The following is a 26,530-nucleotide window of genomic DNA, read 5'->3' as shown; positions in this document are numbered from 1 at the left end:
GTGATTAGGAGAAGGGAGCATTCTATATTGATTGTGAAAGGAAGAAGGAGGAATGCAGTTTAAGAACCGGATCGAAAAGTATGAGCTAGGATGGACTATGGGAGGGGAATTTCGCCAAAGTCAAGTGCACCATTGTGGAAACAGGACAGAGCTATGCCGTGAAAATATTGGACAAGCAAAAAGTTTTCCATTACAAGATTGTTGATCATGTAAGAGAGTTGAATATGTCGATTCCCCTCGTGTAACAGGGAAAAGAAAACATTATTTTGTTTTCTTTATTTTCTTATAATAAGTCTCCACAGTTTTGTCGGCATTTTGGTGATCAATATCATTCATGTGCAGATCAAGTGTGAAATAAGCACTTTGAAGCTCATCAGCCATCCATATCTCGTGAGATTATACGAGGTACGCCACTTCAGATTGGGAAATTCTTGTCTGCAGAGGTTTATTCTTGAGCTTAATTTAACTAGGGGTTTGTGTATGAAACAAACAGGTATTGGAAAATAAGGAGAAAATATACATGGTTCTTGAATTTGTCACAGCCGTGAATTGCTCGACAAAATTGAGAGTGTGATCTCCAATGGTATTACAATAATTGTCTACAGTTTTTTCTTGTCATGTGATGTTAGTCTCCCTTTTCCGGGCATGTGCAGTCATGTAACGATGAGCTGGAGGAAAGCCAAGCAAGAAAATATTTCCAGCAACTTACTGATGCCATAGGATATTGCAACAACAAGGGTGTTTATCACAGAGATTTGAAGGTATAAATATGCAGCAAAAACTTTAGTCTCTCTGTGACTCTTCCATAACATAAAAGAACTAATTCGTGATGCTTCAGCTCGAAAACATTTTGTTGGATGCCAAGGGAAATGTCAATATATCTAACTTCGGCTTCAGTGCTCGGCCTCAACATTGTAGGGTATGTCTGGACTTCAATAAAATGTGGGAACTGGAAATAATTTCGATGCAAAGTATTGAGAAGGTTATTTGATGCCAGGAAGACGGGTTGCTGCATAAGACTTGTGGTTCCGAGGTACCTGCATAGCCATGAACCTATAATAAAGATGCCAAATTAATTTAAATTGCAGTATATTTTGTTTTCCCGCTTGTTAAATTTTAGTACTTGTGAGTTCTTGATACAAGAATTTGGTTTCTTGTGCAGGTGATTGCTGGCAGAGGGTATCATGGTGCTACAGCCGACGTTTGGTCTTGCAGAGTCATTCTCTTTGTTCTTTTGACCAGTTGGATGCCATTCGAGGACAAGAATCCAGCAGTGTTGTACTCTACAGTAATTCATTGAAACATCAGGTTAGAGAAATTCCCAAGTCTGTGTTTGTATATGTTTTAAAGTTAGAGATTTTTTTGTTCACAGAAGAATCTAAAGCTCAGTGAAGTATTAACTTGCAACAATAACAATATTCACTATTTTCATGTGAGTAATTATGGATATGATTTGACTAAAGTTAAATGACACTGGTAAACGCAAATTTCATGAGAGTAATTATGGATATGATTTGATTAAAGTTAAATAAAACTGGTAAATGTAAATATTAGAAGTTATATGAAGTGCACTTTAAAAATAAAACCGTGACGAAAAAATCACTTGATGGGTAGGGGGACCCGTCAAATTTAACTCCTGGTTACATGCAAGGTTGGCATTTAGATTCTTCTGGGCTTATTATATAAATATAATTTTATGATTTTTTTGGTTTTTATTTTTCTTTCCAAGTTTAAGAGTGATGTTTTTATAATAAATTAACTTTTTACAAATAAAGGTTTTATTAAAAAAATATTTTTCAATAACACGGTTATGTTAAAAAAATTCACATATTTATGATAAAATAAGAAAAAACAAAAGGACCATAACAAACAAATAGCTTATTGAATTCTGAATTTTGGTTTGAAATTATATGGAACACTCACAATAAAATATTTATAACTCTGAAATCAAATGTCGTAGATATGACTAAAGAGATCTTATGTGACATATAAGATGACCAACAAAGTAAAACTATAAGATGGTCTATGCCCCATCCTCTTCACAATCATAATCACGTGGAATCAGTATGGAGGTCCATGATGGAGAGTTTGAAGTCAAGCAAGCACAATGTATTAAAAGTGTTTTAATATTTCATAAGTGGCAGTAGATGTTGTTCTTCATCAGCCGATCTTTCAAAGCTTTTAAGTGATATGTTGAGACATTAAAGATTTGGTGCAGACTGTAGTTGAAGCTACACTTCCATTGTTCCATAGGTGACATGTGACATATGATAACTTTCATAAGGTAGTGTTATTGACACTCTGACATGTCCTATGACAAGCCCCCCGCCCAAATAAGCCAATAAAGATGGGTGGTGAATACACTCAGAGAAAGCAAGTGGCAACAAGCAGGATTGTGGTTCAAACTCATTATGACAAGGAAGAGGTTTTGTGCTTTCAACTACGTAATGTTTTGGGCTAAGTAGGTTTGATGATGTACTAGCACACTCAAGAAATGATTGTTTGTTTCATTCAAGTGGGATCGTTAATGATTTTTGCATAAGAGATAAATGCATGTTCATTGGATTTCAAGGAAACTATTTGGACTTGGATTCTAATCCAACTTACCCTGATCAAATGAACAAATTGTGATTTATTGAATGACATTCCTTCCAAGGAGTATGAAATATGTTTTTTTCCCCTTTTCCCTAAGGTGAACATAGTGAACGTCTAGGTGACACCTACGATAATTAAATCATACTAGATCGAGCACCTGATGAGATCTCATCATGAAAAAAACATTTTAAACCAAGCCAAATTTGTTATGTTGTGAGCATATCTATATCCACTATATATATATATGAATGAAAATATTTGGTATAAAGTCTTTGTACACTAGATGCTTATTTCAAATATGTCTTTCATAAAACACAATGTTGATGGATAGAGGAGTAAAACACAAACAATGACATTAGTTAAATATATACACAATTTTTACAAATTTTATAAAAGAATTGTGTTTATAAAGTGGAATTGTTGACAAAAAAATTAGGTCTAGAGTATGTCTTAAAATTGTTTTTGTTTGGCTAAGAGTTTGAGTTTATGAGACATAAAGAAACAAGTTAATGGAGGTAGAAGTAGAGGCATTTGGTAAGAGTGAAAACCAGACCCAAACCACTAGTAGGGTAATTCCAGGGTAGTGGTTTTTTGGAATAACTATGATGAGTCAACCTGCATTATGGATGCATTATGGATGGCAGCTAGGGATGATTATCCATAATGTGAGTTTGACAATTGAATTATAATATTTTTTCCCAATATGTTAAAAAAACTAGATAGAAAATATTAAAATATTGTGGAGAACAATTGGCTATTGTTTTAACTAAAACATTTTAAAGAAAACATACTCATTTTCCCTAATATATTAAAGAAAAGAGGAGACAAAAATATTAAACTATTGTAGAGCAATTCACTAAATATATTTCAAATATGTTTTTAACAAAATCATGAATTGTGTTTATTAAATTCTAATTGCTTAATTTTTAAAGGATTTTTAAACCTATTAAATTGATTTATACATTGAAAAAAGTGATTTAAACAACACAAAACTACAATTTCATTAAAAACTAAATTACTTAATTCCAAAAAAAAAACTAAAATTAAAATAGTTAACAATAATCGTCACTAAAAATACACAAATATAAAATAAACATTTTTCAAAATTTTAATTTTCTATATCAAACACATAAAAAATAATAACAATAATTATGTTAGATCTAAGACTTTTGTGATTCATAATGTACATATAAGTCTTTCGGATTAATCATATTGATAGGATTTGGTCGACTTTTTGAACCAACTAATGTGATCCATCCTCAAGACAAGGTGAAAGAATCAATGGATCTTAGGAATAAATAGTATGGATGCATCATTGCCCAGAATTAGTTGTTGAAAAATAATCATTGGTAAATTAGTTAAATTAGTTAATCAAGTAAGTAAAATAATATTAATTAGTTAAATTAGTTTTTTTCCGTAAAGAAAATTCATAATTTCATAAAGAGAAATTACATGTTGTGGATGCCCGAAGGCATATGCTGTAAACGTGGCTTTTTGTCCACTGTCAAAAACAAATATATACATAGAAACCCAAAAGGGTGTGTTGTTCAATATCAAAAAGCTGTGAAAATTAGGGGTTGTTGCCCCTCTGTAGTCCCTCATCTATATATGGCCTGTGAAAATAATGATAGATCCCTGCAGGTGTATGTTTGGTGATCATCCACTCTCCTAGAGGATGATGCATCGCTTCTTTCGATAGCCTGTCAGCAGTTTCATTTCTTTCCCTGTAGATATGAGAAACACAAATCTGATCAAAGAATGTTTTGAAAAAAACAATTTCTTCCATAATAGTTCTCAAAGAGTAAGCAGAGCAAATAGCTGTATTGTTAAACCAATCAGTCACTATCTTTGAATCTCCATAAATTTGTATATTTCGGCATTGTTTCAGAATAGCAAAGTATAGCAGATGGCGAAGTGTTATCAATTCAGCATGATTTTTGGTGCCAGGTCCTAGTCCCATACAAATCTGGAAGTAGTGTGCTTCAGAAAGGTAGAAGCAAATGCCACCCCCACAGCCATGCTATTGGGCAGCACCATCATAATAGGCCCACGGGATCGATCTGTTTATCTGTTCCTGTTGTATAATTCTAGGTCTCTTTTGGCTGTCATCGTTTGGAAGTTCTTCATATGCAGCACAAATTTGTGGGGGGATAATGTTGAGGATGAACTTATTTGGGCCCACTCAAAAACTAGGCAATACACACCGAAACAGGGGTATGACATAATAATAGCAGACAAAAAACCGGAGGTCTTAAGAAGCTGGTGGGATACCTTATGGAAATTAAAAGCTCCTCCATGCACCAGACTGTTGATGTGGAACATATTAGAAGATAAGATCCCCACTGGATCCTATCTGAAAAGAAGGGCATTTTTGGGTCCTACCCGGTGTGTACTTTGCCTCCAAGAAGAAGAATCGACCCAGCATCTTTTCCTTACTTGCCCAACCACCAGGAGTATATGGTCACAAGTCCTACTATCTCTAAATATGACTATGAACTGGCAGGGGGTCGATATTACAATGGCTTGGGAAAACTGGTGGAGTACAGCGGCTGTGGCAAAATCAAGGAACCTTCCTCTCCTAGTCTCATGGTACATCTAGCTCAAGAGAAATAATATTAGTTAATCAGATAAGTAAAATAATATTAATTATTAGAGATAGTAGAGTAGTAGTCACAACAGGCTGCAAATGGTTCTCTTTGAGTTAAGTCCTGAGATACTTTTCATCATTTCCAAACATCCTCCACACACAAAGGTAAGAAACGAAAGTCTTGTTGGAAAACTGTGCAATGTGGAAGCTTATCAGTACTTATTTTCCTTAACCTCAATATTTGCTTGTGAACTTAATTAATCTTCTTTATGTTCTTTAGTTAGGTATTTTCATCAAAAAAATATCAAGAACAAAACAATAATAGAGGACACAAAAATTAGGCTCTCGGGCAGGGAAAAACCCCTCTAAGGGGAAAACCCAGAAAACTCTTCTCTTCTTCTAGAATCTGCTTCAATTGAGACACAAAGACACAAACCTTGGGCCAAGTCCTTCTCCAAGTACCAAGTCAACCCTCCAACAAGTTTTTCCCTGAATTTGCACCAACCAGCTTCAATACTAGAACTTCGACCTGCCAGCTTCAATACTACAACTTCGATCCTTCACTTTCAGCCTTGCAGCTTTTATGGAAACCCTGGTTTTGCCTCCTCCTGAGACATTCCTAGAGCAAGACAACTCTTCTCAAGGTCAATGAGGTCAATGTAGGGTTTTCCTCCTTCCAACTACAAGATTTTGCACTTCATCCTTTTGCAACTCAAACCTACAACTTCACCCTCCTTCTACAGCACCAAAAACCCTAGAACTTCACACGTCTGAGAGAGATAGAGCCCAAAAATATTATTTTCCGTCCTTCTTTCTTCTCCTAGACCTTCGCTCTTCTTTTTTGCTTCTCCCAACTTCCGATCGAACTCCTTTCTTGATATATCAAAATTGTGGATGAGTGAGTACCAAATGAATTTGAACTTGTCATTTTTATAGCCTTCTCCAAGGGTCAAATTCCCTCCTTTATGCCGACTTATAATTGTTAGGGCTAACTTGTACTTTTGGAGTTTCCCAAACTTTCTAGACTCAAAATAATTCTTTTTACCATTACATTTTTCCGTAAGGGTCTTGTAAACATGATGTTGACTCCTTTGACTCATGAAAATAAATCCTAAGACCTAATAAACCCTAGAAGCATGAAAAACAAGAATTTACCTAGAAGACCATCAATAAAGAGCATGAAACACATGCTTTAATAATAATAACTTTTTATTTTCTTATATTGTTTGTTACAAAGGATACATATTGAAATGAGTACAACAATTATGAAGACCTAAACTAGTTGCATTTTCAGCACTACCTCTTAACTAGGGAGGTATTCATAATTATACAACATCATTCTCAAATTGAAGAGTTCTCATAAGAAGAGTCAGATTGATAAGCCATATTGTAAGCAACATCATTATGACCAACATTATCTCTGAGGGCTAACTAGACAAGCTCTACTTTAATCAAGAGTATTATGTTGGGAAGCTTTGCGTGTGATATCGCACTACCTTTGCAAGGTACATACCCCATCCGAATGTCTACAAGGTATGTCCTTTTAGGACTATTCTCATCTTGTATCTCCAATCCTAAGTCCTCAAAGAATATTGGTCCTCTTTAACCACTCTTCTCTTCGATACCTATCACATCCTCAAAGACTATCGATTCATTTCCTTTCTTGGATGTTTTATCCTCAAGGAAAACGCAGATGCTTATCCAATCCTCCGTCATTATTTCTTCGTCACTTGAAGAAGAGAATGCACGTGTCATGTCTAACATCACTCCATCTCAACCAGATAGTACATCAGGCCTATTCTCCTTTTGACTAGAGAATAGATCCCTACTCCTATTCAAGGAGACTCCTTCTACTCCCTCTTAAAACTAAAGGAGATCCAAACTTCTTTTCTATTTGCGAAGTCAACATCACAAGCCTTATAGATTTTCTTCATAAGAGTACCAGCTTCTTGATCTTCATAGTTGCATGGCTCCCTCTCTTCTTCCCATCTCAATTTTTCTTCCTTTCATGGTATGAAGGAGTCATCTTCACTCTTCAATTGTGTGACAGGTTCCAGGTGATTCTTCTTGTTCATCACTTCTATCTTCGTCATCATAGATGAAGGCATTATATTGAGCCTTTCCAAAATTCAATCTTTTCATAGCTTCCTCTTGAAAGTGATATTCCTTTGACCTTCATGTTATCTTCTTGCACTGCTATCTTTTAACCCCAAGATGTCCACATCTTGACTTCACAGTTGTTGGGTACTAGATATTGAGCTCCCCTTAATATTATTCATCCATACATTTGAACTTGCCACAACTGCGATCACATATTCCTGCAACATTCTTCCAGGTAGCAAAAATAATATGTTAACAAGATAACCAACAATAATGAAAATCAAACTTACCTCGTCATGATGACCTTCTCGTTTCATCAACATCCTCATGGTCCATCTCCATATGAATCTTCCTTCATGCATCACAGTGCCCAAGGATCGAACTTGATTACCAAGTTACAACTTTTTCTTCTAGAAATTATATTAGATTTTAATCATTATTTTACATATTCTAGAGAGATCCTTAAGTAAGTCAAATTCTTCCTTTTAAACATCATACAATCATACTAAGCATGTTACAAGATTCTACATGAATCTTATCCAAGAATCGCTTCTTATCCCATCATCTAGCTCTATATATATATATATATATATATATATATATATATATCACAAAGAGCCTACATCCTTATCCCTAATCCATTGCATTCCTTCATCCCTTTACCAGTATTACTTCCACATTACACGGAATGTATACTAACTTTATCATAGTGCTTCTCTCAAGAACCTTTCATAATGATGGTTCTTCTAAGATCATAATGATCCATCAAAGCAAGATGATTACCTCTAACATAATTTTAGATAATCCCTGGATGAAAAGTATGCAAAAATGGTCTATTTATCTATCTATAAAGACTATATGACTTCTATAAAGCAACTTAACCAAGTAGACTCTACTTATGCAACTATCACATGCTTCTCTCTATGATGTTATGCAAAAATCAAAACTTTTCTAAACAATGCATGTTATCCTAAAGGAAAGGCCAATTTTACCAAGAACCAACCAAGATTCCTTTTCTAATAGTAAAGGTCCTTCACTTATTCCTTCTTCGGCTTCTTCTCAGGTTCTCCCATTTCCTCAGCTACATGTGATTCACTCCTTTCCTTTCTCTTGTTATTATGTAGGCTTGGATAGCCCCTCTTAAAGCGTCCAAGCCCATTTTGCTTAAAGCATTGAACCTTGGACATATATTTCTTCTTGGACTTTCCAAACTTTCCCTTCTTCGGCTTCTTGACTAGAGCTAGAAAGGCTTGAGACTACTCATATGATCCAATGTCATATTTTACCTTGATCCTCGATTCTTCCATAATGCATTGAGCCCACAACTCATCAAAAGGCGTTGAATCTTTCTTGGAGTAGATGCTTGTTGCAAAGATGCTCCATTCTAGTGGCAGTGCATTCAATACACAGATCGCCACTTCTAAATCAAATATTGTTTCACCAAGTCCTTGCATATGGTCTCTTAGCTCTTTCATGAGAAAGGATTCCATATCCTCATCATTTGATTTCTTAATTTTATATAACTTATTCCATAAAGACATCTTTTTTCCTTATGTACTTATAGAGTACAAGTTCACTGGCTTCTCATACATAGCCTTTGAAGTTTTTAGATTTGCAACAAATGGAACAAGTGAATCTTTAATGCATTCAATTATGATCCTTTGAGCCCTTACTTCACCTTTTTTGTAATTTTCTAGTTCTTGTGTCTTGTCTTTTCTATGTTCAATAATTTCCCCAGTAACATACTCAATTACTTTTTTTTTTGTGAGTGTCAGGTCAACCCTTTTCTTCCATGCTAGATAATTAGATGCTCCAACGATCTTATTTCTCTCCTTGTAGAAAGAACCAATATGACCTCTAGATTTAGACATGATGTAATAATATGATACTTTCTTGATACCCAAGATTCTCCTTTACGATGTCTCCAACCTTCTTGATGCCTTCAAGATCCTTAAAGTGGCTTCCTTGAAAGATGTTCGCTTAGATGCTTCCAACAATAGCTTCCAAGAGTGATGAATTATAAGATCTTTTGATGCTTCCTTTAAAGAGGTCTACCAATGAGTCTTCAACTTCAGTATTTTCTTGAGAGTTTATTTTTTCCTTCCCTTTGAAAATTAATTCCTTATAGTGTCCTTCCAATTTCCTTCCTTGTTCACCTTAGATTTCATACGATGTTGGGAAAAATGTGCAATGTGGCAGCTTATCAATTCTTATTTTCCTTAACCTCAATATTTGCTTGTGGACTTAATTAATCTTCTTTATGTTCTTTAGTTAGATATTTTCATAAAAAAAAAAACAAGAAAGAAACAAAAACAGAGGACATAGAAATTAGGCTCTCATCTAAAGCAAAAACCCTCAAATGGGAAACCCCAGAAAACTCTTCCCTTCTTATAGAATTTGCTTCAATTGAGACACAAAGACCCAAACCCTAGAACAAGTCCTTTTCCAAGTACCAATTCATCCCTCCAGCAAGTCTTTCCCTATTTCCACACCAACTAGCTTCAATACTGCAACTTCGACCTACCAGCCTCAATACTGGCACTCATACTACAACTTTGATCCTCAACTTTCGGCCTTGCGACTTCTATGGAAACCATAATTCTACCTCCTCCTGAGACCTTCCTAGAGAAATACATCTCTTCTCAAGGTCAAAGAGATCAAGGTAGGGTTTGCCTCCTTCTAGCTACAAGATTTTGCACTTCGTCCTTCTACAACTCAGACTTGCAACTTTGGCCTCCTTCTGCAGCACCAAAAACCCTAGAGCTTCACATGTGTGAGAGAGATAGAACCTAAAAACACGATATTTCATCCTTATTCCTTCTCCTAGATCTTTGCTCTACTTTTCTATTTCTCCCAACTTCACATCAAACTTCTTTCTTGATAGATCGAACTTGTGGATGAGTGATTACTAAATGAAGTTGAATTGCTCCTTTATATAGCCTTCTCAAGGGGTCGAATTCCCTCCTTTGGGTTGAACTGTAACTTTTAGGGCTCACATGTACTTTTGGAGTTTCCCAGACTTTCAAAACTCAAAATAATTCCTTTTACAATTATATTTTACCCGGAAGGGTCTTGTAAACATGATGTTGACTCCTTTGACTCATGACAATAATACCTAACAAACCCTATAAGTATGAAGAACATGCTTTTACCTAGAATACCATCAATAAAGAACATGAAACCTGTGGTTTAATAATAATAACTTTTTCTTTTCTTCTCGTGTTTATTACATAGGATACATATTGAAATGAATACAACAATTATGAAGACTGAAACTAGTTACATTTTCAACAACTTTATGCAAGACTGGTCAGGACAAGATTACCAAAATTCATTGTTAACAATAGTCTCCAAAAACATGGTGTTATCAATCAAGCAATCATGTAACAATAACATCAACCATCGACATATTTAGGGCTAAACCACCTCTTCAAAATATCATCTATAAGACTGAATGTTGCTACTTTGGAAAATATCTCAAGTTCTAGTTATGATTCACTAATAGGGTTGACAATGCTTCTCTATTGATCTTCCAATACCCCATTGTCCTTAAATAATTATGGTTTCTTCCAAGTACTTCTTTAAAATTTCATAGAAAAAATGCAACTATCACAAAGAAGTCAAGCATCAAAAGTGAGTCACTTGTTGTAGTGAAAGAGTCCTCAAGGAGCAAGCTATACTCTTTTGTCAAAATCACTTAGACTTGGACCTAGCCCAACTACTTATTCAGGGAACTAAACCTTCATGATCTTCCTGCCATGACCTCATCTATGTTTTTCAAACTTTCAGTTGTAGAATATTTAGAGAAATTCAAGGACATATGATGAACTACATTTCCAATATGTTATAAAAAGACAATTTTGCTTTTGATGTGTCCTATTAGATTGTTTGTGAATCAATTCAAATGAATTGATACATCCCTTATTTCTATGTCTTCTTGCCTTTACAGTTCATTTCAATGCTCTAATGCACTAATGTACAAAATAAGATGATGGTGGCCCTTTCTTAGTTGCTTTGATTTCTTCTTCATCTACTATAGCTAAAAAATCTTCTCCAGATGATATTTGCTTGCTTGGCTTGCAATAATTTTCACCTTTATTTTTTAGGTTTACTTTACTCTTGTCAGCCTTTTCAATGCCCCACAACATATCTATGCTCTCATCTTGGTGTGCAGGGTTCTTTGGACTAGTTTGTTTATCAAGCAGATTCTTTGGTTGTTTGGTTGATTGAATTGTTATTTATTTTGCCTTTGTGAATCTAAACAATATGTTGTCAATGTCAAAACCACATCTCTTGACATCAATTTGTTACCATGGAAGAATGGTTGTGCTTTTGATTTGGTTGCAAGCCCATTATATTAGCTTGTAATGCTAAGAGCAAGGCTCAATCCATCTATGTATAAATATGTTATTGGCATTTCCTATTTAATATAGTACTCTACTCTCAAATAAGGTGTTGTCCAATTTGCTTTGTAATTTCGGCCAAGTCTTCTTCTGCGTTAATCTACGCACCACTACATCCTTTATCTCTCCAAAATAATAATATGCCCTGGTGAACAAATGTTGACATCACTACGAAATTGATGATAATATGCCCTATATTATGCATGAATGATCTATCAATAAATCACCACCTCCGTCTTCGAGCACAATGACCTGTAACAAATATTAATGGAGGTTATTTTATTGCAGATGAGTCCATTTTTTTAACTCTGCCAGTTTCATTCATCCACAAATGGCCTCACACTAGTGCAAACCAAGAGTGATCTTCTATTTGCTTGATTTTGTGCATCAATGGTAATAGAGGCACCCACAACGCAATCTTTCTCCATCTCTGTGTAGTTCACTGGACCAATTGTCTACACACTATGACTTCGACCAAAGTTTTGTTGAAATTTGGTACCGGAGGACAGGTGGTTCCCTTAGGCTTTGATCTTTGGCCTAGGGAAAAGTGTCCAAAAGAATTTAATTTTTCTCCTAAAGTGACTTTATAATTTTATAAAGTTAAATCTAATTTAAAAGTGACTTTAAGTGATAAAGTTATTAAGTCTAATTTTAAAGTGACTTTTATAAAATCAATGAAAAATTAGAAAGGAAAAGTGACTTTGGAAATAAATGACTAAGTGGGTCTTTATTAAAGTGGGGTGAATTAAAAAATAGGAAGTGAGATTTAAATGAGCATTTAATCTCAACCATTGATCTAAATCTATTTCAGCCATTGGATTTAGAGATCACCCAAAAGTCACTTGGAGTTATATTAAAGGAGGAAAAGGTCATTCATTCTGTCATGAGCAGATTGGGAGAAGGAGAGCAAGAGAGCAAGAGAGATTTCTTAGCAGGGATGAGAAGGAGACAGCAGCTTGGCACACATTCCAAGGCGGCAGTTGAGCAGATTGGTACAGCTGATTCAGCACATAGTGAAAGGCAGATTTTTGCACAAAAATCGAGGAGCAGTTTGCTGATTTTTCTGCACACAAAACGGAGGCCGTACAACATTTATTGATGTCCTGTTTGTTGTAATTTCCAGATTGTTGTGAGGCACGGGAAAGGAGATAAGTTGTAAATTTGCTTGCTGATTTTTTGCTGAATAATTCTCGCTGTAAAAAGACAATTTTCAGAAATAAAGAAGAGCTCTCAAACTGGTTTTCCCCAAGAGTTGTAGGGGGTTTTTCCAGGGTCAAGTTGACCAAAAATATCAGTGTTTTAATGGCTGTTTTTAATTGCTGATTTTTATTTCTGCAATTTCCAGCATTCTGAAAAATTTCCAGAATTTGTGTTTTCAGCCATATTTATTTTTTTCAGTCTGTTAAATGTATGGTTATGGGAATGGGCATTTAACTACATGGGAGAAATAAGGTGAAACTGAAAACCGGGGTGGGAAAACATAAATTTCTTCATGGTATCGGAGCTTGAGTGCTGAAGGGCAGTTTGGGACAACAAAAGGAAAAATTACAGTTGCTGATTTTTCACTCAGAAAATTCCAGCAAGCTGATTTTTTCATAAACGGCAGTTTTATCTTTACTACAACAGTGCTATTTTTCAGTTTTAGGACAGCAGGATGTCATTGGGATTGAGGGTGGAGGATAGGTTGGATGGGCATACAAATTACAGTGTTTGGAAGGAGAGAATGCAGAGTATCTTTGAGGAGGCAGAAGTCTGGGATACCATGGTGCATACCGCACAGAACCCTGTTGTTGTGCCCACTGATGTTACTCAGTTGGCTGAGTATAAAAAGAGGAACAATAAAGGTAAGAGGCTGATTCTAGACGGAATCAAAGACCATTGCATTCCTCATGTGAGAGGAAAGAGCAATGCCCATGAGATGTGGACAACATTGTCCAATCTCTACCAGAGTACCAATGAGAACCGAAAGATGGTCCTGAAGGAGAAGTTGAAGAACATTAAGATGGGGAATGATAGTGCAGCTGGATATCTCACAAAGATTACCAATGTGAGAGATGAGTTGGCAGCGATTGGAGAGGCCATTCCATCCACTGAGTTGGTGCGTATTGCAGTGAATGGCCTCCCCCGTTCATGGTTTAACTTTGCTGATGGGGTTTGTGCACGTGAGACCCTTCCCACATGGGAGAGGTTTTGGGATGATTGTATTTAGACAGAGATCAGGAAAGGACAGTTTGGGGCAGCCAAGCCAGTTGAACAGGATGAGGACGTAGCACTGGTGGCAGGAGGCAAGAAAGGCAAAGGGAAGAAGCAGGCTTCCACAAGCAGTGGTGGGGGCAAAGGCAAAGGTAAAGGTAAACAGGGTAACTCACAGAAGGACTATTCCAAGGTGAAGTGTTGGAATTGTCAAAAGATGGGACATTATGCAGTTGTGTGTCCGGAGAAGAAGAAGAAGAAGAAGGGGAAGAACCAGGACGTGGCAACTTCAGCAGAGATTGAGGACTTTGCTGGTCGTTTTGACCGAGAGTTTGCGTTCACTACGTGTGAGTCCTCTAGTACAGGATCACCTGCCACACAGGTTCAGAGGGAGCATGCTTTTCCCTCGATTAGCGGAGCATCTACAGGTATTTGGTATGTGGACAGTGGGGCTTCACGTCACATGACAGGAGTTCGGGAGTACTTCTCAGAGCTTTCAGAGAGTGGCACTGATATTGAGGTAGTACTCGGTGATGACAGAGTTGTTAGAGCAGTCGGGGTGGGGACAGTGACATTTCAGAGGGAGTCCAAACCTCCCTTGAAGGTGTCAGAGGTTCTTTATGTGCCAGGGATGAGGAAGAACCTCATATCCGTCTCAGCTTTGGAGGACAGAGGATATGAGGTACTGTTCAGGGGAGGACAGGTGTTGATGTATCCCAGGGAAACTCCAGCTGATTCAGCTAGAGTGATAGGTGTACGCCATGCAAAGGTGTACAAGTTTGCATTCCAACCCCTTTTGGCATTGAGCAGTAGTACCGACAGCAGAGCTAGCAGTTCTGAGCTGTGTGAGATTTGGCACCGCAGGATGGGACATATGTATCATGGAGCCTTGAGGACATTGTGGGAGATCACTACAGGTGTGCCAGATTTCAGTACTGATCACTTTGATACTTGCAGAGGTTGTGCGATGGGCAAGTTTGCCAAATCCCCTTTTCCCAGCAGTGACAGCAGAGCGACGGGGATACTTGATTTGATTCATTCCGATGTGAGCGGTCGGATGTCTCATGTTTCCTTGAGTGGATATGAGTACTAAGTGTTATTCATTGATGATCACTCCAGGAGGACCTGGATTTATTTTTTGAAGACCAAGAGTGAGGTCTTCAAGCGGTTTCAGGAGTTCAGAGCTCTTGTGGAGACTCAGACAGGTCGAAAGATCAAGTCCTTGAGGTCGGACAATGGAGGAGAGTACACCCTTGGAGAGTTTGTTGACTATTGTGCGGAGGCAGGCATTAGGAGGGAGTTCACTGTTCCTTACAACCCCCAGCAGAACGGGGTTGCGGAGAGGAAGAACAGATCCATCATAGGGGCTGCCAAAGCCATGATACATGATCAGGGGTTGCCATTGTTCTTGTGGGCAGAGGCCTGCAACACAGCTGTTTACTTGCAAAACAGGAGTCCGCATCGTGCCTTGGGGCACATGACTCCGGAGGAGGCTTTCTCTGGGAAGAAACCTGATCTTGGTCATCTTCATATCTTTGGATGCATTACATACTCCTATATACCCAAGGAGGAGAGGACCAAACTAGAGCCCACCGCAGAGAAGGGTATCTTTGTGGGCTACAGTGAGACCTCAAAGGCCTTTCGGATTTACATTCCTGCACAGAGGAGAGTTGTTGTCAGACGGGATGTGAAGTTCGAGGAGGACAGGGCCTTTAGGAGGTCACGGGAGTTAGAGTATCTGGATCAGCCAGACCCTCAGCAGCAGTTGAGTCAGTCGCAAGGATCCAGTGGGCAGGGATCAGGAGGATCCGGAGGTACATCTATGAGGATGTCAGGTCCATCAGTGAGCAGTGGCTCGCCGAGCCAGAGGGGTGGTGCTCCGGGCAGCATGCAGAGCAGTTCACAGAGCAGTTCACTAGGGAGTCCACTGATGGACAGTTCACACGGTACCTCAGCTTCTACAGGTTCAGGTGCAGGCAGGAGGACAGCAGACAGACAGTCAGGAGTTCAGGCTACTGATGGTGATGAGGAGGAGGAGTTTCATTCTCCTATAGGAGAAGCATGCTCAGGGAAGAGGAAGCCCAAGTGGCTTCATGACACCTTGAGAGATGCCACATCTGTTGCTGAGCCGAAGAGGCCGGTCAGAGAGAGTAGACCACCTGAGAGGTTCTGTAGCTATATGGCGATGGTTACCAGCATCCTTGACTCTGAGCCTTCTAGCTATGAGGAGGCAGCTAGCCAGCAGGTCTGGAGAGAGGCCATGCAGGAGGAGTATTCTTCTATCATGAAGAATGATGTTTGGGAGGTGGTGCCGAGGCCTGAGGGCAAATCCGTGGTTACTTCCAGATGGCAGCATTGAGAAATTCAAAGCGAGGTTTGTGGCTAGAGGGTTCTCCCAGGTAGAGGGAGTTGATTATGAGGAGACCTTCGCTCCCGTGGCTCGATATACTTCGATCCGCTCCATTATATCGATAGCAGCAGAGATGGGTTGGAAGATCCACCAGATGGATGTGAAGACCGCATTTCTCAATGGCTTCATACAGGAGGAGGTGTACATTGAGCAGCCACAGGGCTTTGAGGTACATGGGAAGGAGTCCCATGTGTGCAGATTGAAGAAGGCCCTTTATGGCCTGAAGCAAGCTCCCAGAGCTTGGTACTCCAGGATAGATGCATACTTGCAGGGGATGGGTTTCACAAAGAGTGAGGCGGATCCGAACCTTTACTTTATTGTGATTGGTGAGGAGCCTCTCATTCTGGTGCTGTATGTGGATGACTTGATCATTACAGGTGCAGAGAGACTCATAGAGCACTGCAAGAGAGATCTTGCGGCGGAGTTTGAGATGAAGGACATCGGCTTGATGCATTACTTTTTGGGTTTGGAGGTGTGGCAGGAGGAGGGGCATTTCTTCCTGGGGCAGGGGAAGTATATTGTGGACATCCTTAGCAGATTCCACATGGAGGATTGTAGACCCATGTCGACACCGATGATCACCAACTGGAAGAAGCTTCATGCTTCGGATTCCGAGTTGGTGGATCCCACATTGTACAGGCAGTTGATTAGTTCCTTAATGTATTTGGTCAACACTAGACCAGATATCTGTTTTGCAGTCAACACGATGAGTCAGTTTATGTGTGAGCCTAGGAAGGTTCACTGGGTGGCTGCAAAACACATTTCTCGGTACTTGCAAGGGACAGTGGATTATGGTCTGGACTACAGGCAGGGAGATGGAGTGAGATTGGCAGGGTACACTGATTCTGATTGGGCAGGTTGTGCTTCTGATAGGAAGAGCACTTCAGGGTGTTGTTTTGGGTTGGGTTCAGCAGTAGTGACATGGTTCAGCCGGAAGCAGCAGTCAGTAGCACTGAGTTCAGCGGAAGCAGAGTATATGGCAGCTAGTCTAGCTAGTTGTGAGGCCATCTGGCTTCGCAAGATGTTGTTTGGCTTATTTGGTCAGCCGTTGAGACCTTCAATGATTTACTGTGATAATCAGAGTTGCATTAAACTCACGGAGAATCCAGTATTTCATGACAGGTCAAAGCATATCGGGATCAGATATCATTTCATCAAAGACTATGTTCAGAAGGGAGCTGTGAAGCTTGAGTATATTTCCACTGATGAGCAGGTTGCAGATATCCTTACCAAAGCCTTACCACGGGGCAAGCATGTCTACTTCAGAGACAAGATGGGTGTGGTGAGGAACACCTTCCTCGATAAGAGAGAGTGTTGAAATTTGGTACCGAAGGACAGGTGGTTCCCTTAGGCTTTGATCTTTGGCCTAGGGAAAAGTGTCCAAAAGAATTTAATTTTTCTCCTAAAGTGACTTTATAATTTTATAAAGTTAAATCTAATTTAAAAGTGACTTTAAGTGATAAAGTTATTAAGTCTAATTTTAAAGTGACTTTTATAAAGTCAATGAAAAATTAGAAAGGAAAAGTGACTTTGGAAATAAATGACTAAGTGGGTCTTTATTAAAGTGGGGTGAATTAAAAAATAGAAAGTGAGATTTAAATGAGCATTTAATCTCAACCATTGATCTAAATCTATTTCAGCCATTGGATTTAGAGATCACCCAAAAGTCACTTGGAGTTATATTAAAGGAGGAAAAGGAGGAAAAGGTCATTCATTCTTTCATGAGCAGATTGGGAGAAGGAGAGCAAGAGAGCAAGAGAGATTTCTGAGCAGGGAGGAGAAGGAGACAACAGCTTGGCACACATTCCAAGGCAGCAGTTGAGCAGATTGGTACAGCTGATTCAGCACATAGTGAAAGGCAGATTTTTGCACAAAAATCGAGGAGCAGTTTGCTGATTTTTCTGCACACAAAACAGAGGCCGTACAGCATTTATTGCTGTCCTGTTTGCTGTAATTTCCAGATTGCTGTGAGGCACGGGAAAGGAGATAAGTTGTAAATTTGCTTGCTGATTTTTTGCTAAATAATTCTCGCTGTAAAAAGACAATTTTCAGAAATAAAGAAGAGCTCTCAAACTGGTTTTCCCCAAGAGTTGTAGGGGGTTTTTCCAGGGTCAAGTTGACCAAAAATATCAGTGTTTTAATGGTTGTTTTTAATTGCTGATTTTTATTTCTGCAATTTCCAGCATTCTGAAAAATTTCTAGAATTTGTGTTTTCAGCCATATTTATTTTTTTCAGTCTGTTAAATGTATGGTTATGGGAATGGGCATTTAACTACATGGGAGAAATAAGGTGAAACTGAAAACCGGGGTGGGAAAACAGAAATTTTTACAAATTTCATGCTACTTTAGGACAACTTGGGCATGAATGGAATAATACACAACCATCTTGGGCCTTCATTTGCGTCAAGACAACTGGAAGTATGATAAGAAATGAACACTTGATCTAGAACTATACCTAGCTAGCAGGAATTACAGTGTGTGAGCAGGGATTCTTTCGCTGACACGAGAACTCTATCCTCTTGAATAGATAATGGATATTGGCCCTAATCTACTCTAAATACCTTTGAAATCAATGTCAACTCTGCCAACAGTTGCAAAGCTTGAATATATTTTATATTTATATTTCACTACCATTATGTTGGTCAACGTTAAGAATTCAATTGTTTCTTTCTCTAGGGTACATGAAGAGGAAGTGAGGTTTATTTTCAGTTACTTTCATATCAACAAGTGGTTTTTTTAGGGGGTGCTAAAATACTTAGGCTTTTACCACAAGCCTAATGATTATGGTAACATTCAATAGAAATGGCTTATTGTTAAGGTTTAGAATCTATAATCAATGAATGGATATAACAAGGGGGTAAAATCATATTAGTCAAGTCTATGTTAGAGGCCATACATTTCCATTGTGAGTCACTTCTGCCTATTGATCCAAAACCTTTTGCTTATAGATGCGTTAAAGAATTTGTTGGACACCTAATCCTAAATGGGTTAGTGTGGAAGTTGAATGGACAAAAGCAGTCCAAGAGACCTTGGGATCTGAAACTCAAGAGTCACACATTGTACTATAAATGTATATCTGATGTTAATAAAAAAATGTACTCATTGATTTATCTTTCACATTGTCTTTGCTGTCCATGTGTGTTTAACATGGTATCAGAGCCACTTGTTTTTCTGTGGCCTTTTATGTACATGTCAGTCCTGCACCCTTGCCCATAATCCTGAAATAGTAAAATTAGCGTCCTAGATCTGCAAATTCAAATGGTTTATATCAGCCTGGTCCCCATTACCTGCGTCTGAGCTGCCTTGAATAGCGCTGATGTGGTCTTCATTACCTGCGTCTGAGCTGCCTTGAATAGCGCTGATGTGGTCTTCATTATCTCTGTCACTGTGTACATTTTTGTTGCTAACGCGCCACTCCTAACTGACATCTCTGTCCATTGCTCCTGTGTTGCTCACCTCTGCCATATGACTGTGTTTAATACGTTTTTTCTAAATTCCTCACAGGCAAGAGGAACAGTCTAATCAAGTTGGTTGCATGCAGCCGATTGTAACGAGCTGGTGATTTTGGTCTGACGATTCAATTCCATATCGTCCAGTTGGTTCAGCGGATTCCATACGAGTAAAGAATTGAGTAGATCCCTTAAATTTAAGGATTTCTGACCAGTTCAGGGGTTTAATGCAGTCGTTGTGTATCTCATTGTCCCATCTTCCGCTATAAGCACGCAGAGAGAAATTGACGGTGCAGATGATAAAACCTCTTTTAAGTCTTTTGTGACTCTCGTTCATGTTCCAATCTTTGCTCAGTCGATTCCCGATGCAGAGAAGAATGGAGGAGTTAACATTGAAGAGGCAACCAGTTGCAGCAGATCGCTTCTTTGTATTTGTTTATGTTATGGACGTAGATAGTTGATTACATGTGCAGTTTTCATCAACATTCAACATATTCATTACCAGATAACTGGTTGAACGTTGTATGTGATTATCAAGGGAGGGAGTTAAGAGGTCTCTCCGCATGGATCATACCAGTGCTGATAGGATTCCTCCAGATATGAATCAGATAGGAAATTATTTTATCATCTGATTAACACATCTTCAAAGGCGAAGTACTTTGGTAAATATCTGCATTGTTGGAGTCTTCACATGAGTTCCGTCGCTGTCTAGGAGAAAGGCTGGACTTCACAGCATCTTCCACCTCAGGTGTCCCTGCTGATTTACGTTTGTTGATCTCTCTCCTTGCCTTGTTCTCATCGTTTTCATCAGATCGATTGGATGACCTGTATATTATTGCTTGTGCCTCAGCAATTACAGCTGGGCTATCATCAGCAGCATATAGAATCCTCTGTATTGCTGAAACAATAGGTAATGGTTCAACATCTGGATTTTGACAAAGTATTTCTATATCCCTCAGCTTTGCAAAGTAAAAGTCTCTTTCCTTCTCCAAGCTGTCTACCAAAAGCTTCAACTCTGTGATCTGCTCGTTTAGAACCTGAACCTGTGCCGGGGTCACAGGGGGAATGTTGGGCGTTGAAGACCCATAAAACGGTGGTTCAGTTGAAGTTGTTTGGAAGGGTGCAGACACATATCCAGTGCTAGCAGCATTTGACCCCGTTCTGGAATGTTTAGTCCCTACATTCGCAACTGTAACTGAAGGATCATTTCTCCGAGAGCTAGCAACTGTGGCTGTTTTAGACCCCAGTGCATTGCCCTTGCTTGAAGGGTTTACTGGAGCTGCCTTCTTGTTAACTTATCTTCCGCCTTTGCAAGACTCTCTCCGTTCAAGTGCATTGTAACTATTCATGACTCCACCATTTACCGAATCACAGTATCTCTTTAACCATTGCATGAATTCTAGATTGTCCAGTGGGCGCCCCTTCACTAGTTTGTTAACATCAATGTACTTGTTAATCTTCAGCTTGTTGAACACGTCCTGCAGCACTTTGTAATTTTGAATCATCTCATACTCTGTCTTTGCATCAAAATTGACCTTGTGCATGGGAACCACACCAGGGTGTACAGCATCCATAAGTTGACATTGAACTGCTCCAGAAGCAGCCTCTTCAACTTTGCAGAGGGAGAGTTGCAGAGTGGTGTTGATCCATGCAAGGAGCTCGTTCCTTCCAACGAAGTAGGCCAAGTCCATCATTCCAATGTTATTGATTGGCCTGGCACTAAGGAAATATTGTTCTATGCAGACTGGTCTTGATTAGGATTTCTTATTGAAAAATTCTTTCATTGGTTATACAGAGTTTTGGCTATTTAGGTGATAAAAGATAGCAGCAGAACCAGGATAATCAGCAAGAAGGCCCTTGCCTCAGAGAAGGCTGCAGGAGCTGGCATCAGAGAAGGGAAAACTATTCTTGTCTCAGAGCCTGACTCGAATACAAAGAAGGCTTGTTGCTCACAGCAAGATTATATAATGCCTGAAAATACGATATTAGAGCTCAATCTCATTTTTGTATTTTGTTGCTGCAAGCTATTATTTGTTTGAGGAGCAATGTACATGACATCTACATATTTATTTAAGGACGGTGAAAATATTTGTTATTTATACGGCAACAGAAGTAACAATTTGCAGAGTCCACCTATATTAAACAATAAAGTTTGAATTTACCATAGCGCATTGAATTTTATGTGGGGCATTGGATATCAAAGTCTTTTTAAAGATTTTTGGTGGCATTTATCATATTATATTGAAGACAAAGCGACCGAGAGCTTTTAATATCATTGCCACAGGAGGAATTTGTTTTCTGTTCTGGAAGATCATCATTTTCACACCACAGCAAGCCATTTGTAGTTTATGAGATTATGTACAACTCTTTCTCTAGCGATCTGTAATCCCACAATTGCAGCTGCTCCACATGCTATCATCAATAGTTACAAGAATGTATTAGCAGTCGCTATTGAAGTTGACTATTCTTTTCCACTGGCCGAGAAAGTGAAGGAGTATTTGAAGGATCCAAACAAGTTTGCAGTTGCTGCTGCCCCAATTGTGGCATTGTATTTAAAACTCATTATAGTGCATTGATTCCTTGATTCCACTGCTGCATAAAGATTTTGGTGAACTGATTGTAATCCTTTATATTGCACACTGATCATTTGCTGACATTTATAAAGGATATTGCTGTGTACTGTGAGTAGATATTACTTTTCTGCATTAAGTAATAGTTTTGATCAGACATTGAAGAAAAAATGGCCAGAACCAGTGAAGTATTACAGTTCCTTAAAACTCTGATATTATCTACTGTTGATGACACATTACAAATCAGCAAAGAATCTCTCTCAAAAATTCAGACATGTCTACAAAATGCACAGGAAAAGATCGATTTTTTGCAGCTTGAATCACAGCTACAGCAAGAAGAGCTACATCAAAATAGACACCATTCTGAACCTGTTTTTGTTCAGAACATTGAGACAACCACCCATCAGCAGCATGTTAATAATGTTACAGTTCATTCAAATAAAGCAGCAGTTGTATATGCAGATGCAGAAACTCACTCTGCACTTCCCAAGCCCATCATCAGACCTTGGGAACAGCTTGTCCACAACAAGCACAGAACTGGTCTTGGATATGACAAGGACTTGTCCTTTCATATTCCAGACTATGCCAAGCCCATTCAGTTTCAGAGTGCCGGATTTATTCATGACAGTTCACCTCCTCCTCATGACAGTTCACCTCCAGCTATTCCAGATTCTGCCCCTCTTCCACAGCAACAACGACAACAACAACAGATTGTAAAATGCCAACACTGTGACCGAGTTGGCCATTTGAAAGATCATTGTTTTGATCTTCATCCATGTAAGCACTGTCATAAAACCAGTCATTCTTCACACAGATGCTTCAGAAACAAACGTCCTGCAAGAACAAAGATTCATCTTGGATGGATCACTTCTTGGCAATGGGCATCAACAGCCAAGAAGATATTCCAAACACATGTCAGAACTTGTTCCAGAGTATTGAACAGTCTTGCAATTGAGTTTTCTCCATCTTCTCACCTTGTATCTGACAGGGGGGGAAATAATGGTCATCTACAAGCTTCAAAGCCACATCAAGCGAGCCTGAGCCACAACTTGCCACACCAGTTTCAGAGTTGTAGCCAGAGACAAAGATGCCTGAACATGCCTTCAGTTGGCAATCTGGGACACTTCCTCTAGCAGAGGACTCCAGCTTCTTGCCAGTTTTGGAAGAGTTCCAGGAATTACAGAGTTGTTGGTCATCCTTAAACCATCACAGATTAAGAACACTTCCTCTAGCAGAAGACTCCAGCTTCTTGCCAGTTTTGGAAGAGTTCCAGGAATTGCATTAAGCATTCCAGAGTTGTTGGTCATCCTTAAACCATCACAGGTGAGACCTCCCTTTTATGGTTGAAGGTTTCCCTCTTTAAAACAATAGGATCACTTCCTCTAGCAGAAAACTTCAGTTTCTTGCCAGTTTTGGAAGAGTTCCGGGAACTGCACTAAGCGTTCCAGTGTTGGTGGTCATCCTTAAACCACCGCCCTTTTTACCAACATTTCATAGAGCACATTCGGCCTAGTGCTGCCATGCATTTTTTGCACATTTTGTATTACAGCTCTCTTCTTGGACTCATACATAACCCTTCGGATTAAGGGGGGGAATGTTGGACACCTAATCCCAAATGGGTTAGTGTGGAAGTTGAATGGACAAAAGCAGTCCAAGAGACCTTGGGATCTGAAACCCAAGAGTCACGCATTGTACTATAAATGTATATCTGATGTTAATAAAAAAATGTACTCACTGATTTATCTTTCACATTGTCTTTGTTGTCCATGTGTGTTTAACAGAATTACATGCATAAATTATAGCTTAACATAGAAAACTTAATGTGCACATTAGAGAAGAGGAGAAACACATAAAGCATGAAAGAAGACAACAAGACTTGATAACGGAGTTCGTCCGACTTGGACTACGTCTTCGGGCCCTGCTCGATCAATGGGGAGGCCTTCATTCATTAAGTGGCATGAGAAAGAAGAGTACAAGCATCAGTTACAAAAGAGGAGTTTTATACCTCCATACTGATAGATGGTCGAAAAATGCATAACTCTGATGGAGAAACAGACAACGCCATTACGTTCGTGGCGTTGAGAAGTGTTGAAACCATATAAAATTTGTCAAATTCTGACAAAGTGAAAATTCGGCCCTCCTGCAAAATTCTGCCTCGAACTGCATGCATTGCCTCCTCCTTCCTGGGCGCACTGACAAACTGTTTAAATAAAACATGGCCGAAAGATTTTCCCAAGTGGCAGTTAGCTGAGTTGGTTTAGGGGTCTGGTTAATATGGAGGAGGTCGGGCGGTCAAACCCCACCTCCTCCTTTTTACATAACAAAAATTTTTTTAAAAATAAAAATTGGTTGGATCGGGCCCGCCCACCGTACCTCCGCTATCATGGTTGTTGCACTTCCCTTTTGGGCATGGTTGGGTCCATGCCCCAAGGGCCGGCCCACCACCCACATTTAATTGCAATTGTCGTGGGTTGTTTGTGGCCCATTCCGTGAGTGTTGTGGTGATTCCATGGGAGGGGTCGGGGGTTGTGGCCCACCCCTCCACCACATATGTTTTTTTTTCTTTTTTGATATGCAGTTATGAGTTGGGTTGGCGAGGTTGGTGGCCCACCACTCCCTTTTTTTATATTTTTCTTGTTAATAAAAACAAAAATGTGCATTTTTGGGAATTCGGTTTTTTACCGAAGGGGTCTTTTTAAACAGGCAACGATTTTTCCCGGAAACTGGCCGGAGTTGGCCGGATTTCGTCCGCCGAAAAAGTTCAAATTATGCCTTCATTAATCCTGCTCAGTCATCAAAAGTCAATCCAAATTTGACTGCCTCTATCTCCTTCATCCGGACTCGGATTGGAGTGTCGTTCACACCGTTGGAATCAGGGCGACGAGCACTTCGATCTAATGTCAAGTTCATCGCCTTTCTACCACTTTGAATTTTGAGCCTTTTCCATGCCACTAGTGTCTAGAGATCCTCCTAGATCAATCCTCCCCATTGAGGGGCTTTTGGACCCCCAAAAGCTTTATCAGTCAATTGGCAAGTGAGGGAATTGTTCCCTCACTCTTTCTTTTTCCAGCCATTTTGCCTTGCTAGGGTGCATCCCCTTGAAACCAACTCGAAGGTATTCCACATCTCCTCATCATGAAGTCCTGGTTCTTCTATCAAGGATGATATCTTCAGGTAACTCATCAAGATACTCTGGTGCAAAGTCATCAACTATAGGAACTGTGCGCAGAATAGAATGAAACAATAGGCAGATCAACATCACAGCAAAAGAAATTTTGATGTAGGCAACTGAGTATTTTTACAGCTACAACCAAACAAACAAATGTCCCTCAAGCAAGCTAAGAAGAATAATAAATTATCACCAAAGTATTATGGTCCTTGCAAAGTGTTGCAAAAGATTGGTAATATGGCATACAAATTAGAGCTTCCTGCATCTTCCCAAGTGCCCCCAGTTTTCCATATTTCATGGTTAAAGAAGGTTATAGGTGAAAAGCTCCCAGTTCAAACAATATTTCCAGAACTTGGCGAGGAAGGAAAAATCATATTCAAACCTGAAGCAGTCACGGAAACAAGAACTCGGCAGCTATGAAATCAATCAATTTCAGAGTATCTCATCAAGTGGAAGAACTTACCCACTGAAGATTCCACATGGTAGGATGATAATTTTATACAGAATCATCCAAAACTACTCAAGCGTTGAGGACAACACTTTTTAAAGGAAAGGGGAATGTTAGGTCCCTATAATGCTAGTGTATTCCCTCATTTTTATTATCATTGTAGCCCCCTTATTGTTATTGTTATGCTCATTTAGTACCCATATTGTTATTATTGTGCCCCATAGAAGCCGACTATTGTTATTATTGTGCCCTTACATTATTATTGTTATGTCGGCTCTGATTATATTGTGACCCCTTAGACTCCTATATATAGAAAGGAGATTTTGTCATTTGAAGCATCCAAGAATTGTTCATTTATTCATTTGTGTAATGTAAAGGAGGTTTCCCCCTTAAAAAGGCTAATTTTGAAGTCATTAATCTATCTCTTCTTCTATTTTGTGAGTTGGTTTCATAACAAGCATCAACATCTTCATCGCATAACAATTATATTTATATTGATGAGTATAACTGGAATTCTTTCACTATGAATATAGAGTCAAATTTTCCACTTATTCCTAATCCTAAGGAATATGAGAGCAATAGTGACGAAAGGCATGAGGAATAATT

The 26,530-nt window shown here is 39.0% G+C and overlaps 1 protein-coding gene and 1 pseudogene across 3 annotated transcripts in view; both read right to left on the bottom strand.

Annotated features, from left to right (window-relative positions):
- Positions 1 to 26,530, bottom strand: part of LOC149214260 (polyubiquitin-like) — a 56,291-nt gene that overhangs the window by 7,263 nt on the left and 22,498 nt on the right. The gene's annotated exons all lie outside the window — the stretch shown is intronic.
- On the bottom strand, positions 20,370 to 21,438 carry LOC149214261 (microtubule-associated protein RP/EB family member 1A pseudogene; annotated as a pseudogene).

The sequence above is a fragment of the Pinus tabuliformis genome, chromosome 1_1, assembly GCF_031772625.1.
Source record: "Pinus tabuliformis cultivar Carrire ecotype Pingquan chromosome 1_1, CPIR1, whole genome shotgun sequence".
Classification (NCBI taxonomy): Eukaryota; Viridiplantae; Streptophyta; class Pinopsida; order Pinales; family Pinaceae; genus Pinus; species Pinus tabuliformis.
The sequence above is the reverse complement of the archived record's forward strand: the minus strand, read 5'-3'. Positions and strand labels throughout refer to the sequence as shown.